This window comes from Gastrolobium bilobum, unplaced genomic scaffold, assembly GCF_033153095.1.
Source record: "Gastrolobium bilobum isolate Gb01-03AN ecotype WA unplaced genomic scaffold, APGP_CSIRO_Gbil_v1 utg122777, whole genome shotgun sequence".
Lineage (NCBI taxonomy): Eukaryota > Viridiplantae > Streptophyta > Magnoliopsida > Fabales > Fabaceae > Gastrolobium > Gastrolobium bilobum.
The window spans coordinates 10,493-14,037 of NW_026898180.1; the positions used below are offsets into that span (position 1 = coordinate 10,493).

General features: G+C 37.7%; 1 long non-coding RNA gene across 1 annotated transcript; it reads left to right on the plus strand.

Moving 5' to 3' along the window:
- Nucleotides 1-489: 489 nt before the first annotated feature.
- LOC133313603 (uncharacterized) lies at nucleotides 490-3,151 on the plus strand. Its single transcript, XR_009751835.1, has 3 exons — nucleotides 490-744; nucleotides 1,654-1,742; nucleotides 2,767-3,151. It is a non-coding gene; the product is annotated as an uncharacterized LOC133313603 (long non-coding RNA).
- Nucleotides 3,152-3,545: the final 394 nt, after the last annotated feature.

Consider the following 3,545-nt stretch of genomic DNA (forward strand, 5'->3'; position numbering starts at 1 on the left):
TCTTCTGGTTAAGATACAATGAGAAAGTTTGACTTCTGAGGACGCTACTTAGAGAGCGAGAGAATGATATTCTCCAGCGTTATCCTGAGTTTGACGTCAGGTATGTGTTATGTCTTATGTTTGATTTTGTGGGCAAAATCCTTAAAAGGTGGGGTGAATATAATGACCCTCACTAGTAGTTATGGATTTAATATTGAAGGATAAGTATAAAGAAAAAGAAATAAAGTCACCTTTGGTGAAAAAAGAGTTAAAATGACAGTTAAGGGGTAAAAATGCGGGTAAATAAAGTTATCCAAAAAGTGAAAGTAAATATAAAAAAGTGACTAGAAAAATATTCTAGTCCATTGGGTAAAGTTTGGTAATGAATGGAGGTGTGTAGATAGATAAGCTTATACCCACTGATAAAGTAAACTCATTAATTGACTCAATTAAGTCACTATTCTCCTTCTCTCTACGTTTCATCCGACGACAGTAAGGGAAAAGAAAGAATGGAGATTTTGGTTTTAAATCTTCCAAAATTCATAACTTGAGCTAGAGACCTCCAAATCACTCCGTTCCAAAGCCAAACCTGTGAGAAATTTCGAGAGGAACCTATTGGTACCAATATTTCTGGGTGGGGTTCACTGTAGAGAGAGATCTTCTCCCCCAAAGATTTCGAATTTCATGGAAAAGATAGATTTTGATGGAGCTTGAGGCCATGGGAGCTTAGGAACTCATCTCTCCTTTGTTCTAGAGTGCATTGTGGTAAGAAATTCCCTTCCTTTTCATGTTTTTATGAAGATTGAATTTAGGTTTTCATTTTGAAAATTTGTTTTGATTGAGCATGTTAGAGCTTGATTCAAGTTTAGCTCATGTTGAGAAAAGTGTTTAGATGAGAATTTTAACGGTGAAAATGTATTTGAAAAAATTAAAGATAACGTATTTTTGAATAGTGTCGTATACGTGAATAATGACGTATACATGAATAGTAATGTAGAGAGGAACAGTACTGTATATATATGAATTAATGAATCTTGGATTAAAGGTGTGTGATAAGCTTGAATTTGATGGACTAAAGCATTGGAATCATGAAGTTGGCATGATTTCTTGTATGTGCCTCTTAGCCATTTTCAAAGGAAGTATGTGCTATGAGTTACTGTTTTACAAAGCGAGCATAATTTTATGCGTGGAATAATATTTTAAGGTGTATAGACCTTCGCTTTGGTGAAATAAAAAAGAAAATAAGGTAGTTCCTTTGTATGGCCTTAAAATGAGTTTTGGCCATTTTCAAAGGAAGTATATGTGCGGAGATATTGTTTCGCAAAGTAAGAACACTTATATGTGTAAAATAATTTATATAGGTGGCTAAGCTTGGGTTTAGGCACTAGACAAAGAGAAATCTTATAGCTCCTTTGTAATGGGCATTCTGCCTTAAATTGGGAAAAATAGGCTTTTAGGTGGTAAGAGGAGTAATGAGTGTTCTAAAGGCCTTTTGGGACTATCCTAAGACTAAGTGAACATGTGGAATTTTGTAGGGATTTGTTGAACAAAGAACCACCCACTCATGACTTAATATGATTAAGTAAAAAGAAAATAAACAATAAAGTATGTGTCTTGTATATTTACATGGCATTATATCATTTTATTGAGTTTTGTGTTGAATTCCTTCTCTAGGTGTGCCTAGAGACTGTGAACGTTTGGATTCTCGTGGAGCAAGATAAATAGCTTGTTCTTCAAGTAAGCAAATTGTAAAGCTCCAAGAGGTAAGCTCTATGTTTATGGGGTTTGCTCCTACTTTGTGTTCCGCCATAGTGTACGGACTGTGGTCAGGTTGTATGATATGTATGAGATATATGATATAGATGCATTCATATAGAGCTATATGATAATATGATATGTTTTGTTTTGATGTATTTACTTTGATATGTGTTAATATGATATGTTTTGTTATGATATGACTTCTGTAATATGATTTCTGTAACAATATCTGGCCATTGATTGTATAGTACCCGGATGTTCGCTTTGGGGTCCTCCCTCGGGACTGATGGTGTACGCCTCTGATATGTTCTGGTTCCGCTTTGGGGTCCTCCCTCGGGAACACGTGCGTTGATTTCCGCTTGGGGTCCTCCCTTGGGAATGACTGCGTACGCCTCTGATAGGTTCTGGTTCCACTTTGGGGTCCTCCCTCGGGAACACGTGCGTTGATTTCCGCTTGGGGTCCTCCCTTGGGAATGACTGCGTACGCCTCTGATATGTTCTGGTTCCGCTTTGGGGTCCTCCCTCGGGAACACGTGCGTTGATTTCCGCTTGGGGTCCTCCCTTCGGAATGACTGCGTACGCCTCTGATATGTTCTGGTTCCGCTTGGGGTCCTCACTTGGGAACACGTGCGTTGATTTCCGCTTGGGGTCCTCCCTTGGGAATAACTGCGTACGTTTCTGATAAGATATGTGTATATGTTTTGTTTAGTTATGATATTTGATTATATGACATGTTTTATGGGATATGTATGATGATTTTGTAAATGATATTTGTTACGTACGTTGATTTCCGCTTGGGGTCATCCCTTGGGAACGATTGCGTACGTCTCTGATATAACACGTTTGTTCTGATATGAGTATTGTGATGATTTTTGTAAAAGATATTTGTTACGTGCGTTGATTTTCGCTTGGGGTCATCCATTAGGAATGACTGCGTTTGTCTTTGATAAGATATGTATATATGCTTTGTTCAGTTATGATAATTGCTTATATGATGTTTTGTATATTATGTATCTGACTGTCATGCAGGAAGTGAGCCCAGGGTATAGAGGGTTTTCCATAAACCTGGAGTTTACTAGAGATTCGTCTCTAACCCCGTTTGGGGATATGATTTCAGGAACACAGTTAATTGAAGAGCCTCATGGGACCAGGACACTAACCGTGGCTAGAGGTACTAGTATGGGGATGTGGAGTTCTGGGTGGTCGGATGCTACTATTTGTTTTAGACGTATTTTTGGAAAAGATGTATTGTTGCATAATGTTCATATTCGATACATGTACATTTATGTATTCAGGCATGATGATATGACTATGTAGTATTCAGTTATGTTATGTATTGGATTGCATGCTATTAGATTTGTGGCACGGAGCCAAGTTCAGCATGCGCCCATAGATGGGTATCTGAGTATATTTGCATGACTGGTACTTCTGGAAATATATATTGTTTAAACTGTCTATCAGGAACTCTTGAGAGTGGGATTGGAAAATCCCCAGTTGTCCGATTTACAGAGGTTACTCTGTTCGATTTTCGTCTCCGTAAAATAAGAATTAAATTAGAAGAAGTATGCAATGTGATATGTCATGTGAAAAAGGATTAAAGAAAAAGAAAAAGTTAGTTCGTATTTTTGTAAGTTAAGTCTTCCGCTGTTTCTGTTAAGTATCATATGCATGTTAATTGAACCGGCTTGAGGTTGGGGATGTTACATACGGGATATTTAAGCAATCACATACTGGAAGGCCATGTTCAAGGTGGCATTCAATGTATATGTGCTAGGCCATGCACTGGCGTAGCAAGTTATATTTAGGTA